This window comes from Eurosta solidaginis, chromosome 3, assembly GCF_040869045.1.
Source record: "Eurosta solidaginis isolate ZX-2024a chromosome 3, ASM4086904v1, whole genome shotgun sequence".
NCBI classification, from domain to species: domain Eukaryota; kingdom Metazoa; phylum Arthropoda; class Insecta; order Diptera; family Tephritidae; genus Eurosta; species Eurosta solidaginis.
This window is the reverse complement of record NC_090321.1, coordinates 235,985,404-236,001,973: the sequence shown is the minus strand read 5'-3', so window position 1 is coordinate 236,001,973 and position 16,570 is coordinate 235,985,404.

The window sequence follows — 16,570 nt, the reverse complement described above, 5'->3', positions numbered from 1 at the left end:
ACCAAATACAACCAAGCGACCGCCGTGGTGTAGAGTTTCTATCCTCGTCTAATTAACTAAAACTATCGCAGGCCTGCGAATTTTGAGGACATTTGAAAAAACAGCACAGCCCTTGTCTCCACGAAGGACTTAACAAATATTTTAAGCTCACTCTGCTATAAAAATAAAAATAAATAAAATAAATGTAAGGCGCGATAACCTCCGAAGAGATCTAAGGCCTAGCTTCTCTTCCAATTTGCGTCGTGCTCCTCTTGATTTTCCCTACAAATTGGCCAGAGGGGACCTACATGTTTTATGCCGACTCCGAACGGCATCTGCAAGGCAGATGAGTTTTCACTGAGAGCTTTTCATGGCAGAAATACACCCGGAGCGCTTGCCAAACACTGCCGAGGGGCGACCCCGCTTAGAAAAATTTTCTTCTAATTGAAAAACCTTATTTCTAAAATTTTGATGTTGCTTTGCCCGGGAGTTGAACCCAGGGCATACGGTGTGATAGGCGGAGCACGCTACCATCACACCACGGTGGCCGCACTCTGCTATAGCAACCACAATTACAACACGCGCGAACCACGTCGAAGTAACTTATTTTATAAGTACATCCCACGTGAAAACAATGAGCTCAATTACCTACAATATTTTCCGCCTCTACTACACACACAAAAATCGCATTACTTTATTTCTATATATTTTTACAAGAATATATATTTTTCACATTGGTTGTTGATTGTTTAATACTCATTTTCTTAAAAGCATCACAAATAAATGTCGGCTTTTCAACGAACACAAATAAAAATCAAAACTAATCAACAAACACAATACGTAAGTATAAGGCAATAAACATCCACACCAACATGCGATAGCAAAAATAAAATAAAAGTCTTATGAAGCAATAACATAACAATAGGAAACATATAAAACAACAAATACAATACCAGCAGCGCTAAGGGACATTACTTTGACAACATCAATTGTTGTCATTTTAAATACAAATAAATACTCTCACTTCGTTGCACTATTTATTGCATTGTTGTTTTTAAGCTAGTCAAACGCAGTTAAACTTACTAACTTAAAAGTCCAACTAACTGTTTACTTATGTATTTACTTTCAACGAAAGCCTGCGCGTCTGGAAGTTTTCTTAGTAAGTATGTAAGTGGTGAGTAGGAGGATTCTCTTAATTTCAAATGCTTCCCATTTTTATATTTACACCTGCTTACTTCACATTTTTTCCGCTTTTCAATTTAATCTAAGAATGGCTATAGCTTCGTAATATTTATTTATCTTTTGTTATGGAACTTTTCCGAGTAACAATTGAAACTACTTATTTTAAGTAGAGTGAAATGCGCTAATGAGTTGCGCGTAGGACGTATTCCTTTCACATCAATAAAGCTTATTTTAAAAGTAAAATTCTTAGCATAATCTACTTATAGTTGAAGGATGGTTCGAGAGGTATTAAAATATGTGACAGTGATCCTGCGGCGGCCGCCGTAGTGTGATGGTAACGTGCTCCACACCACAACGAAGATCCTTGGTTCAAGCCCCGGACAAAGCAATATTAACATTTTAAAAGCAAGTTTTTTCAATTAGTTGAAAATTATTCTAAGCGTGGTCGCCCGTCGGTAATGTTTTGCAAGCACTCCGAGTGTATTTCTGCCCTGAAAAGCTCTCAGTGAAAACTGATCTGCCATGCAGATGCCGTTCGGAGTCGGCATAAAACAAGTAGCTCCCGTCCCGCCAATTTGTAGGAAAAATTAAAAGGAGAACGAGGCAAATTAGAAGAGAAGCTCGGCATAAAATCCCTTCGGAGGTTATCGCGCCTTACATTTATTTATTTTTTAGTCGGACTGCAAACATACAGAATATGGATGAGTCAAAAAAAAAAAACATAACCAAATTCAGTAAATGGCGAAGTAGCCAGTTTTGTGAGAGTGAGAGTAAAAAGTTTCAAAAAGTCGAGGTTTTTAAAAAAGTTTTGAAAAGTCGAAGTTTTCATAAAAGTTCTAAAACCCCAATGTAGAAAGCGTGTTCTGAAAAAGTTAGTTTCAAAAACGTTCTGTAAAGGTCGAAGACTTCAAATGTATAACTTAGCGATTGAAGTTTTCAGAAAAGTTGTTGAAAGGTAAACGTTTTCAAAAAGTTTTGAATAATTCGAAGTTTTCAAAAAAAGTTCTAAAATGTTGAAAGTTTTCAAAAACTATCTGCAAAAGTTCGAAGTTTTAAAAATGTTGTGAAAAATTCGAAGTTTTCAAAAAAAAGATAGTTTTCAAAAAATATATGCGGAAAGTCGAAGAAGAAAACAAGATATGAAATTCAAATTTTTGAAAACGTTCTAAAAAAGATCAGCAACTGAAATTTTTCAAAAATGTTTGAAAATTTGGAGGTTTTTAAATTCGTTTCGAAAAAGTTGAAGTTTTCAAACAAGTTCCCAAAGAAATCGAAGTTTTCAAAAATGTTCTGGAAAAGTCACAATTTTCAATGTTTTAAAAAATGTTCTGAAAAAATTTAGGTTTTCAAATACACACCTAAGTGGTCGAAGTTTTCAGTCAAGTTTTTAAAAGGATATCGTTTTCCAAGAAGGATATCGTTTTCGAAAAGTAGAAAATACAAAAAAAAAAACTAAAAAACCCAAAGTTTTTGAAGATATGCTGAAAAAGTCGAAGTTTTCAAAAGAATTCTGAAACTCAGAGTTATCAAAAAAGTTTTGAAAATGTCTAGGATTTCAAATTTGTTTTTAAAAGTCGAAGTTTTCAAACAACGTCCGAAAAAAACGAAGTTTCCAAAAATGTTATGGCAAAGTCAAAGTTTGAAAACAGTTCCAAAATATCGTGGAAATGTCTAAGATTGCAAAAAAAATCTGAAAACGGCAAAGTTTTCAATAAAGTTTTGAAAAATCGAAAGATCAAAGTTCCAAACATATTTTGTCGAATAGTCGAATGGTGGGTGTTTCACAAAATTTCTGAAAAGGTGGAATTTTTCAAAAACATTTTGAAAAGGTCGAAAGGTCTTTTGAAGCGTTATAGAAGAACAAAATTTTCATAACTGTACTCTAAAAGTTCTGCACAGAGCGGAGATTTTAAAAGTGTTCTAAAATGAAAAAGTTTTCAAAAAACCGTCTGCAAATGGCATAAGCTTCGAAAGTGTTCCGAAATAGTGAATGTATTAAAAATGTTATGTAAAGGTCGAAGTTTAAAAAAATGTTTGAAAAAGAGGAAGCTTTTGAAAATGGCCTGGAAAAGTTGAAGGTCAAAAAAGCTAAACGTTAAAAAAATTTTAAGAAGTCTAAATTTCCAAAATTTGCAAGTTTCAAAAAAATCCAAAATGTTCTGAAAAAGCCGGAGTTAAAAAAAAAAATCACAAAACATTTTCAAAAGATAACAGGTTGTAAAAAAGTATTCCGAAGAAGCGACCAGTTATCAAAAAAAGTAACCGGTTTCAAAATGTGTATAGCAATACAATAATGAACCGGTTTGAAAAGAGTAACCAGTTTCAAAAAAGTAACCGGCTTAAAAAATAGTTATCAGAAAAGTAACTAATACAAAGGAGGTTTCCGGTTTCAAAGGGATAACCGTTTTCGAAATAATTAATCAGCTTCAAGAAAGGTATAGGTCTGAAAAGAATAACAGTTTTTGCAGATATTTACAAGATATACTCGCAACAGTTGTCGCCTTACTAATAAAAAGAAAATAAAAATCGTAAGCAAGTTGGTCTAATAAAAACCAACCAAATATACGCAAACATATCCGTACTCTCTATGGGTACCGGTGCATTAACGTAACATTTATTTTATTTTATTGGTACATACGTACAACCACATGTGAAGCTCATACAAGTATGTTGGAAGTCATAACTGGTCGGGTTTCTGGTTTTAAGTTGAGGCTTTAAGTTGAGGTACCTCTCCAAACTTTAGGTTTAATACCAACCCACACGGGTTCCCGAGAACATCTCTCAATTAGAGCTTGAGTGTGTTTCCGCAGCATGGCAATTATCGCGTTGTCAGTTTACTTAATAAAATTATGAGGTTCTCTACCAGCAAAAAATTAACAATACTTGTTATACCATGTCATGTTCTTAATATGTAAGCAATGCTCAATTATCGAAACTTCTCATCAGTGTGAAATCAATAAACCATACAAAAGCAATTCACGACAATCTGCGCTATAAATTCAAAAGTAATAAAAAATGCGCAAGTAAGCAAAAGTTTACAATAAATAGGCAAATACACCGAATTTATAACTGTAAAAGTTTTTTCTTATGAGAAATTCATTTGTATATTAATACGTAATATATTTCTTCAATTTACTCATATGCATGTACATTAGACTGGACATATTCTGTATAAAAAAATAAAAGTTTATGAAAAAGCTGTACATTTATTTCCTGTACAAAGAGGACTACTTCTTATAAAATACGCCCAAAATCATTAAATAAACAACCCCTCTTTCGCTAATATTTAGGGTCAAAAACTGAACTAAGAGAACTGTACTGAAGTATATTATGAACTGGCTGAGTATATTATGTTCGTTTTCACCCGAACTTAGACAACCTTTCTTGTTCTTGGCCCATTTTTGTTAAATCTGTATTAAGGTTCTCCATTAATTTAAAAAAACATTCATTTGCATCAGGTTATTAACATCATATATTTCTCTTTTTGTTTGATCCAACTTTCTCACTTCACACATATTAGCCATCATCCAGTGAGTTTTCTAGCTCCGTATACCGAGTTCTCACAGGAATGCTATGGATCATTGGACGACTGGAGAAACAGAGATCGTGATATGCAGTTATCGCCGTTGTGTTACATCTAAAAAATACGGCTAAAGGCCAAGCGCCGACATCTATTTTTGGAAAGGTAAGTTTATTAAAGGCAGCGTTGCCAAAATAAGGACAAGGAATTAACAAATTGATGGATTTGATGATGAATGACGACAAAACGAAGCACCTGCTGTCATCTAGCAAAAAGTCTGAGCATTTGCGCCTTGGAAACTGTTGGTAACCATAATTTCGAAACAGTACAAGACTTCGTTTATTTGGGAACCAGCATTAACACAAGCATCAACATCAGCTCCGAAATCCAGCGAAGAATCCCTCTTGCCAATAAATGCTACTTTAGACTAGATAGGCAAAGCATCCGTCCGTGCTATATGGTGCAAAAGCATAAACGATGGCATCATCGGATGAAGCAGCTCTGAGAGCGTTCGAGAAAAAAATTCTTCGAAATATTTACAGACCTCTACGCGTGGGCGATAGCAAGTATCGAAGTTATTTTAATTATGAGCCATACGAGCTTTACGCAGACATCAACATAATCCAGCAAATTATAACGCAGCGGCTACGCTGGCTGGGCCATGTTAGGCAAATGAAAGATGACGCCACGGCCAAGGAAATATTTTTATCGGAACCCGCCTATGAAAGAAGAGGAAGAGGTCGGCCCCACTCCGCTGGAAAGGCAGAAGGAAAAGAAGATTTAAACTCCCTTGGTGTGACCAACTGGCGCAAGTTAGCAGAGTGAAGAAGCGTTTGCCGCGATTTGTTGAACGGCCATAACCGTTTAAACGGTTAAGCGCCAAATAAGTAGAAGTAGAGGGCTGTCGCACCGTTCATTTAGTTTCAGTTTTTTGACACTAAATGTTGTCAAAAAGGGGGTGTTTATTAAATGTGTTTTGGCCGATTTAATTAGAAATATTCATATTTATAATAAGGATATAGAATTTCGTCACAATACTTCAATTCTTCTACCAGTAATACCTATCGAAACGCAGAATAACGAATGGTGGAAAATGGAGGGGTAAAACACTCAATTCAAATATTTTAGTTTTTTAAATTTTTTGTTATAATGGTATTGTGAAAGTAAAATACGATTGAAATAAGGATATTTTTCGCAAAGAAGCCTTTTACATTAGTCTATGATCCCTTATTTTTTTAAAATTTGTTTATAAAATAGGCGTGGTCCTTAACCAATGTGGGAGAAACATGTATACCGAATTTTAACTTCATACGTCAATTGGTCTCCCGAAAGGTTGAAAACGCTTGATTGGAAAATGGCAAGAACCACGCCCATTTCCAAAAATTGTTTCCCTTTTTCATATTCTTGTTATAAATACACTATAAGTAAAATATTATTTTTATATCTTTTTATAAGACTTTGTAGGGCATTATTCTCGAAAATTAAAAAAATAAACGGTGTTGGGCATTTTCATTGAGAATGTGCCATGCCTTAAGCTGGTAGGAGTTGTGATATTTATTACTTACATACAAAAGAATAATGTGTGGTGGCGGTACAGTCTTTTTGTGTAAAACAAATTTTTAAGACCACTCTAATGTACATATGCATATACAGCAGCGAATAGAAAAATAGGGGTACCAATTTTTATCAATTTTGCAAAAAATGGCTATGCATTTGCAACCGAAACTGTGCAAACCAATTTCAAAAACGGTTCTCAAATAAATCGAAAACTCCAGACAATTTAAATTTTTATTTGAAGTTCTCTGAGTAGCAAAGCTGCATGCTTTGTAGCACAATCTAACAAAGTACAAAATATAAGTTTTTAAGATTCGTATTGAGTTTTTAAAACCTTTTTCCGAACTGGTTTTCAAATATTCTTGCATATAAAAAATATATAAAAGGACCTTCAAAAAAATGTTTCAAAAAACAAATTTTGACAGACTTATAACACTGGTTTACAGCCAAAAAGCACCAGAGACGCCATTATGAAATTCCTATATAAAATCACCCCCTGATGCTGAAAATCAAGGTTATTTTTAATTCTATGGTAAAGTTTTTGAGATATTTACGAATAACCGTTAAAAAAAAAATGGCTCCACTTAATCATATCTATCTCAAGAACGAATTGAGAAATTTCAAAACGGTTTAAAGCTTTTAAAAGGTAATAAAATTTGATATAAACTGTGCATACAACACTTTTTGGTAAGCCCTGCAGATTCAAAGATAACGAACAATCATTACGGATTTTTTAAATTTTTTTGTAAAGATATAAAAAAATGTGTACTTTGCGAGGAAGGATCTCGAAAACTTTTTATTTTTTAAGCTCCGTTTTATTATAAAAAAAAAGCCTTCATTCAACAAAATCGGTGCACTAATACAAAAACCTTAAACATTCAAGTAAATACTTAGGTAATAAATGGATATATTTACTTGAATGCTTATAATGCTGTTTATAGCAAATTTTATTACCTTTTAAAAGCTTCAAACGGTTTTGGAATTGCTCAATTCGTTCTTGAGATAGATATGATTAAGTGGACCCAATTTTTTTTTTTTCATAGGTATTTCATACAGGCGCCTCTGGTGCAGAAACAATGTTGGAATTTGTGATCCAGTGTAATTTGTACTTTGCTAGATTAAAATTGGCTGAGCTGCAAAACTGCATACTCAAACAAATTAAGAAGCTTCGAATACGAATTTTTGAGGTTAGTTTTCATACCTTCAGTCAAAAAGTTTCTAGCAGTTTTTCTGAAATAATCGAAAAAAAACTAATGAGGAATTTCCAAGTTTTCAAAAAAATTTAAAAACTGTAAACTTTTGAAAGTGGTCTGAAAAAGCTGAAGTTTTTTATAAAATTCTGTAGAGTTTGAAGTTTGAAAACAAAAATTATGAAAAAGTCGCAATTTGCAAAAATGTTCTAAAAAAGTTAAACGTTCAAAAAAATTTTTGTGTTCTCAATACGCCCAAGTTAAAAAAAGTCAAAAATGTCCTGAAAATGTCGAAGTTTTCATAAAAGCTCTGATAAAGTTGAAGAGTTTTGAACAAAAAAAAAAACAAAACAAAAAATACAAAAATTAGGAAAAAGCTTTCAAAAAATAACAGGCTTTACAGAGGTTTTCTAAAGTTATCAAAAAAAGTAACCGATTTCAAAAAATTATCTAGTAATACAAAATTACTATTTCAAAACGTAACCGGCTTAAGCCAAAAAGTAAAATCTTATAATAAAGTAACAGCCTTAAAACATCGTTTTCAGAAAAGTAACCGATATAAAATCCAATTTAAAATGGATTCACCGGTTTCAAGAAAAAAGAAATATGGTCTGGAAGGAATAACAGTTTACAACAAAATAACCGAGTTCAAAATAAATTTTTTCCCTTAGGGGATGTTTTTTTAGATATTCTTGCATAGAGAAATATGTATATTAATGCCCTTCGGAAGAAAACTTTCAAAAATCAATGCGAGTTTTGAGAGACGTTTAACTTGTACTTTGTTAGGCAAAAATAGGTTGGGCTATAAAATTGCATTATTGAAAAAAAAAAAAAAATTAAAAAATTTCATAAAATTCGAATTATTGAATTTTCGAATTTTTTTAAAAACGTTTTTGAAATAAGTTTGCATAATTTCAGTAACAAAATTTCCAAGAGTTTTTTTCTAAATTAGCGAAAATAAAAAAAGAATTCAATTGATGAAATTTAAAAAAAAAATTGCCACTGCTATTTTCGAGAGCGCTGCTGTATACAATATAATTCGGTGGTATATTGTTTTTTACAAGAAAAAAAGAAACGAAATTAATATTTGTGAAATAAATTTTAATTTCGCTTATACAATACAGCAAACTAAACTTCAGTCATTGCAATTGTGTTCGCTTCAGTTAATGCATTGTTGAGTGCACTTACAATTTTTTGATGAGCATTTTTGTTTTCATTTATTTGGTTTGCGGTAGTCAATAGACTCAGCTGTTTTTCGTTTTAAGCAGTTTTAGAGTGTCTTATTTGTGGATTACCATAACTGTGCGTGTGGTTTGTTTGTTTATTGGTCTTTTGAGTTTCTAGATTGCCACAGCTAGTTAGCAGCAGAATGGTTGCCGAAGACTTTAGCGATTTGCATAGAGGCTCGCACGAATGCGAGTGCTACACATTTTTGAAGTTATACTTCTTTAGGCGCCATATGAAAAAATCATGGGAGTAAAATTTTAAGATGTAACACAAAATGAACAGATTGAAGATGAAACGCAGTTCGTGCGGTTCTTCGCTGTGAACTGTACGAGCATAATTGCTTTGAGTGGGATTTTTACCACGTCAAATTATGCGTCACATATGTATATACATTGGGTAGGGTCGATTTGTATGGACGAATCTTAACCAATATCGCGCCATTGATTTTTCAATAGGATTTGGGCTCAAGAAAAAAAGTTCCACTACGTATATCCAAAAAATAATATTCGAGCCTGCGAAATATCATTTTTTTGACTTTTTTTGACTTTTATTTTTAAGGTTCTTTTGATCTACTAAAAAAATTTTATATGTATTTTTTCAAAAAACTGTTATCGACAACGTTTTTAGCGGACATTTTTGGGGCGGACAGTGTATACATGAAAATTTTACATTCAAATGAAAATTTTTTGAGTAGGTAATGAAAAAAGCCTTAAAAATTAAAGTGCAAAAAAAGTAAAAAAAAAAAAAATGAAATTTCGCAGGCTCGAAAATTATTTTTTGGGTATGCGTAGTGGAACTTTTTTTCTTCACCCAAATCCTATCGAAAAATCGATGGCGCGATATCGGTTAATAAATCAACCCAGTCTAAATATACATGTTGAATTAGATCGAATGGTGAAAACACCAACCAGTATCTATTTAACTTCGGAAGTACATTTATAGGTATATACGAATGTATGTTTGTATGTATTTTCATTTCATATTAGCTTAATATACATACATATGTTAAGAAATGTTTAAAGACCGACAATTGTTTAATATGTAATATGGAATTTAATTTAATAAAATAATTTAGAGAAGTACAATACAAAGTTTAATTATTTTAATATATCAAAATTAAGTACGTTCGTCGTGATGGCCGTTCATCTACCAACTGCCTAGCTGCTCTTCGTCTCACATCTTCGCTGTCGTCTTGACTTCGCTCTCTCTCATCTCTTTATTCTCCAGGCTTGCCATCTGACTTTGACAGCTCGGCCTTTCCTGATCGATCGTATCTCCGGACGATTCTTCGCTGTCGTACCCATCGATATTATTGCAATTGTTGTGGTGATCGGATTTTTCAATCTCCAAGTCGTCGTCTACTAAACTTTGAGTACACCATGGTTTCATGTTTTCATTTGTGAATACGCCTATATAGGGTTTTCGTCGAGTTAAATTATCTGGGAGATCTTCTACTACGTAGCGGTTGTTAGGTAAAACTTTGGTTACCAAATACGGTCCTTTGTACGACGGATCAAGCTTGTGCGAGGTACCAGTGGTGTGAGGTACATAGTTAACCATGATCAAATCTCCTTCGTTGTATGGTTTTGGCGTTTTATGGTTCGCATCAAACCGTTGCTTCCATTTGGCCCTTTCAGAATTAATTCGTTCAGCCACTGATTCCATTCGGAAGTCGTCGTGGCGACTAGTATCATCACGTTCATCTTGCACGGCCTGAATCAATCGATTTGTGGTGACGTCACGAAGTTTATATGTAAAAATGAGGCTATTTGGACTCTGCTTGGTCGTTGCATTACTTTGAGAGTTGATGCACCACTGAAGTTGTGGCAGTGCTTCGTCCCAATCCTTGTCGGATTTAGTGCTGCATTTAAGCGATGCCAAAATAGTTTTATTAACACGCTCTGCCTGACCGTTGGCACGAGGTGTGCGTACTGCTACTTTTGTATGACGGATGTCGTATCGTTCGATAAAGTTTTGAAACTCTTTGGAAGTAAATGCCGTTCCTCTGTCCGAAACAATTTGCCTGGGACATCCGTAAACCGTCATAAAATCACGTAATGTCTTTAATACTGGAGTTGTTTTCGTATTCCGTAATGGTCGTATAACTACATATTTCGTGAAAGAACAAACAATTACAAGAATGTACAAATTACCGTGTTTACTGCGTACGAATGGTCCTAAATGATCTATATGTACGCAACGGAATGGTATTGGGACAACATCGCTAATATGTAGCTGGGCTTCTTTTTTACCCCCTGTGACTTTATTGATACAACATTCTGGACATGATGCTATGTAAGATTTCACATATTGACGCATACGAGCAAACCAAAAGTCTTTGGATAACCGTTCACAAGTCTTTTCCAACCCGAAGTGACCTGCTTCGTCATGGCACGCTCTTGTTATTCGCCATTTCACGCCCTTCGGAACTACCAGTAGTTTATTTCCATTGACTTTACGATATAGACGTTGACCTTGTAGTACGTAGTCATCCTTCAATTGACGTGCGTTAAATGTTTCCTTACCGTTAAGAACATCGACGATCTCTTTTAGGGTTTCATCCTGTCTCTGCATTGCCGACACCCAATCGTTGTCGATATTGACCAATTGGTATACTGATTCCGCTATCGTTATTGGTTTCGTTGGTGGAAGAGTTGGACTTCGGCTTAAGCCGTCAGCCAGTGTATTCTTTGCACCTGCCCGATGGATACATTGAAAATCAAACTCCTGTAGTTTGAGCCACCATCTAGCCACTCTGGGTAACAATGGGGTAGTTGCTTTTGTCACGGCTATAGCATTACAGTCCGTGATTACGTTAAATTTCTGTCCAATTAAATACATTCTGTATCGTTGCAAAGTTTCAACTATTGCCAGAACCTCTAGCTCATGGCTGGCATAGTTTCGTTCAGCTTCGTTACATTGTCTACTAAAATAAAATACAGGTTTCCATTCAGTGCCGTTGTCATTTTGTAGTAATACTCCGGATAGTCCTATGGAACTCGCATCCGTATGCACCTCATGTGGCTTAGTTGCATCGTATATTGTTAGTACAGGTTTCGTGATTATCATCGTTTTTAGTTTTTCAAAAGCGTCGTTTTGTTCCTGATTCCAAACAAACTCTGCATTCTTTTTAAGCAACATCGTTAATGGACGAGCCAATATACAATAATTTTTAACAAATTTTCTGAAATAACCTGTCACTCCTAAAAACTGTCGCACCTCTTTGGTTGAAGATGGTTTTGAATATTCTTCGATGACCTTTGTCTTATTTTCGCCGGGGCGTATTCCCTCACTGTTGATATCGTGACCAAGAAACTGAACCTGTTTGGCCATAAACCTACACTTAGATGGTCTAAGCGTGAGACCTGCTACTTCGATAGCTTCCAAAAACTCTTTAAGTACCGTGACACCTTCGTCGACTGTCTTCGTGGCTATAATGACCTCATCAACATAGCTTACCACCTGTTCACGATGCTTAAGTGACTTGATTAAGTTTACAACTATTTCCTGAAAAACCATCGGCGCGTTGACTAAACCAAAAGGCATAACGTTATGCTCAAACAAACCCTCGTGAGTTAAAAATGCTGTATACTTTTTTGATTCTTCGTTCATCGGTACCTGGTAATAACCGGACGTCATGTCTAATGTCGTATAATATTTATTACCCGAAAGACGTGAAAGTTGTTCCTCCACTATTGGCATTACGTAGTTTTTCCTTACCGTAACTTCATTAAGTGCACGATAGTCGATACACATTCGATTTTCGCCATTGGATTTTTTTACTAGAAGTACTGAAGCTGCATGTGGTGAACTACTTGGACGTATAATATCGTTGTCCAACAGCTCTGACAAAATTCTCGATAGCTCTGGGCGTTGTGAAAAAGGAACTTGATATCGTTTACCAAGTATAGGACCTGATTTAGTTACCTCTATCGTCATTTGTGCGTTTTTGCATCTACCAATGCGGCTTATATCTTCCGCAAAACAATTTTGCTTAGCAATTAAAAGATTACGTACCTTGTTTTTCTCTTCTTCAGATAAGTCGCTGAATATATTAAAACTATTTGACTTAGCTTCGTCTAGATGTAATACATCTCTGTCTATAACCATGTTATACCCATTATTTTGTAAGACATCCCGACCCAATAAAATTTCGTAGGGCAGCAGTCTATCCGCGACAACATAAAGAGTTATTTCTTGTTGAACGTCATTAATATTTGCGACGACGTTGACTTGCTTTGTCACTTGCACCTTGGACCCGCCGAATCCCGTAAAGCATCTGTTAGCCTCCAGTATCTCCATACCATCTGTAGCTGATTCGCGTATCAAGGAACAAACGCTTCCGGTGTCAATAAATGCTTCGAACTGTTTTCCATTTAACTCAACCGATTTCATGGCCGGAGGAGCTTCGTTGCTTTCATTGTGGTTACCAATCTTTGTGACTGTTGGTTTCTTGTTGCAGTTCTTAGCTTCGTGCCCTATTTTCGTACATACAGTACAACGTATCTTTCGTTGAGGTTGTGGACACTTGATTGCGATATGACCGTTCTCATTACAATTGAAGCACATTATTTGCGTTGGCTTCGAATTAGATTTCGTTTCTGACTTCAATGCTTGCTGCGTTGGAACTGTGGATGTTGTTGAAATACTACTTGTCATCGTTAAGTTCTTGAGTGCAAGTAATAATTGACTACATGTACCAAAGCTCATTGCTGCTAGTGCTTTTGTTAATGCACCGTCGTTGAGACCACTAATTATATGTGTATTGATGGAAACATCATCCACCAAACCCTGTCTACCTATAGTTAGCATAGAATAATAATATTCTACATAGTCTTCACCATTTTTCCGCTTGCGTCTCATAAGCATTTTATGTGCCTCAGCTGCATTGTGTGTTGAAGGAAAATCGATTTTAAATGCGTTCACGAATTGCGACCATGACTGAAAAACAGGTTGTGCATCCAGCCAACGTTTGGCCATACCCTTCATTTTGTGCTGAACTGCAATCAACACCATTTCTTCTTTCCAACCGTGGCATTTTTGCAACTGCTCAATTCGAATTAAAAACTGCGTTGGTGATGCTGACGTTTTGAGTGGGTCGAATTCGGGCATCACCCCGATCATATCTTGAATAGTTACTCTTGGATACGATACTCTACGTAAATCATCAGCCGACGCCCAAACTGGTTCATTTACAACTGACTCAGCATCGTCGTTATCGTTAAATACTGGTTCAGGTGCGCTGTTGTTTGGTACCTGTGGTGGATTTAAATTGAATGTCCCAAGTGCTGACGTTAACCCCGCCATTGCTTCCCTCAAGCTGTTGAGTTGTGTTCTTAAATCATTTGTTGACTCGACACTCTCGTCTTCAAGTTCTGCCGGATCTATTTCATCCACGCCTAAAATTTCTTGAAGCTTCGATACTTTGGCTGCCTTAATACCAGTCGTTGGCAAACCATTGGCCCGCAGCAGTGTATTCAACTGAATTACCCTTAGCGTATTCAGTTTGATCATTGTGCATGTAAAACAAAATATTTTATTACTAGAAAATACAATTCGTTTATATTTTATTTCACCCTCCTTGTAAATTTTAGCATTTGCCGTTCGCTAAAATTACACTACCCGTTCTTATTTCCCTTCCGCTGTATTTTACTTTGATTTTTCGTCGTTGTATATTCCTATTCGTATTAATTTGCTTTGCTACAAATTATGTTACCGATTTTCAATGCTGTATACACACTAATACCTATGGCTGTGTGTGTTTCGCTCTTCAAATGGGTACGTTGGTTCTTTTCAGCAGTGACGATGAGTTGAAGTCGATTCGCTTCGTAGCTGCGCAGTCGAAAATGTATGCGCAGTGAAGTTAGCGCCTCTGTTCGTTTGCGACGTCAACTGCTCTGTCGTTTATCTGCTGATCGTTGTTTGTGAACTTAAGCGTAAAAGTTCTACAAAATTTAACGTTTTCCGTATTTGCAATTCGTTGCAAAATTCGCGTATTAAATAATTTTCGTTATACAACGTTGACGATACGTTGTTGCGTTTTATTGCAGTACTAATACCTGACTGCGTCGTTGAGACTTCTCTGTCCAAAAGCTGCTGCCGTTTAGCAACCACTTGCAATTTGCGCTGCTTTTCACGTTGAAAGTTCTCGAAGAATTTTTTTTTTTGTACGTATGTATATTTGTACAACGTTTCGTTTTGTTGTAGGCGTTTGGATATACAATCCCGCTGTCTGAGTTGTTAAGAAATGTTTAAAGACCGACAATTGTTTAATATGTAATATGGAATTTAATTTAATAAAATAATTTAGAGAAGTACAATACAAAGTTTAATTATTTTAATATATCAAAATTAAGTACGTTCGTCGTGATGGCCGTTCATCTACCAACTGCCTAGCTGCTCTTCGTCTCACATCTTCGCTGTCGTCGTGACTTCGCTCTCTCTCATCTCTTTATTCTCCAGGCTTGCCATCTGACTTTGACACATATTTATGCGCGTTATGCCTAGTTTTTCAGTGAGAGTTTAAACTCTAGGTAAAGTTGACCATATCGATATATAAAATTTTTGCTGCTCATCTCAGTTTAAGCGGCTGAAGTAGCAGGGTTAAAGTCTAGTCAACTTTAATTGGAGTTTAAATTCGCCTGAAAGACGCGGCCTTAATGTAGTTAATGGTTAAAAATGCATACATCTTGAGAAAAATACCCTTTAGGAAAAAAATTTTAAACGTTTCGTAGAAATTCTTTAACAAAAAATATGTTTTTTGATATGTTTGTATGTACGTATGTATGTACGTGTTACTTAATATTTGGTTGTTAATAGATTTAATATATCTTTATATATAAAGATGGACCTACATATGTTGTATGGAGTTTATGGACTCCAAAACAGCAACAAAAAGAGTGCCCCTGTGAAGTTTTTATCCAGATAGTGGACCAGGAACTGGTCTATTCGAACAAATTCTATTCATGTTTCCATTTGCTTGAAATTTGGTATATAGGTTTCCCTTTTTAACACGCTCATATTATATTCACCTGTATGTATGCTTGGTTGTAACTCTCTAGGCTAGGCGCGCAGAGGAAATTATTAAAGACTCGCGACAGTGTTTAAATAACTCGCTACAAAACGAGTTATGCTACAGTGCTATCAACATCAAATATCTTAGTCAATTGTAGATACGAAAAATGCATCATATTTGCGTGTTTTTAGTTTTTTTTTTAAACAATATTTATTATTATCATAAGCCACTGATCGCTGAGGTTTCGATTCAGTCATTACCGGAAGATGCTTAAAATAATAACATTCGATTGATATGCGAATTTATGTTGCACTCAATATAAGAAAACAAATGTCTGTATATTTAATTTTTCAAATTTAAACTGAACTTTATCGATTTTGTTGACTATCTTTTTCCAGTCCTTTTATTTTTTATTGTAAGCTTTAGCACTCGCCATTTAACGGTCCTAGAGAGCTACTGAAAAAGTAATAGTTTTCCTTTAATGTCTGAACAATTTTAAGGAATATTGGTTTTTCTTGGAATAAAAAATTAGATCGGGCTCTTTTGAATCGTCTTTTTGGTTATTATCTTCCGAAACTTTTTACCTTTGAATAATTATGCCAATTTTCCAGTATTATATCGGAATAATTTCGGAATTGCTATTTCAGCATGATAGAGGAATTGTTAAGAAAATATTTAAGGGCAATTTTAGTAATAAGCAAGTTGTTTAATGAAATACCAACCAACTACCTGAAGAGAGAGCATTTGTTATTATCATTTTAACTTGTATGAACTTATATAACTGGTTAAAAAAAGTTCAAGTGACCGATCGCAGTAAGGCTAGAGTTCATCGTAATTCTAAAGATAATTTCACGCAGAGGCTTAATGGAATAATTAGTCAAGTTTTCTACATCAAAGCCCTAA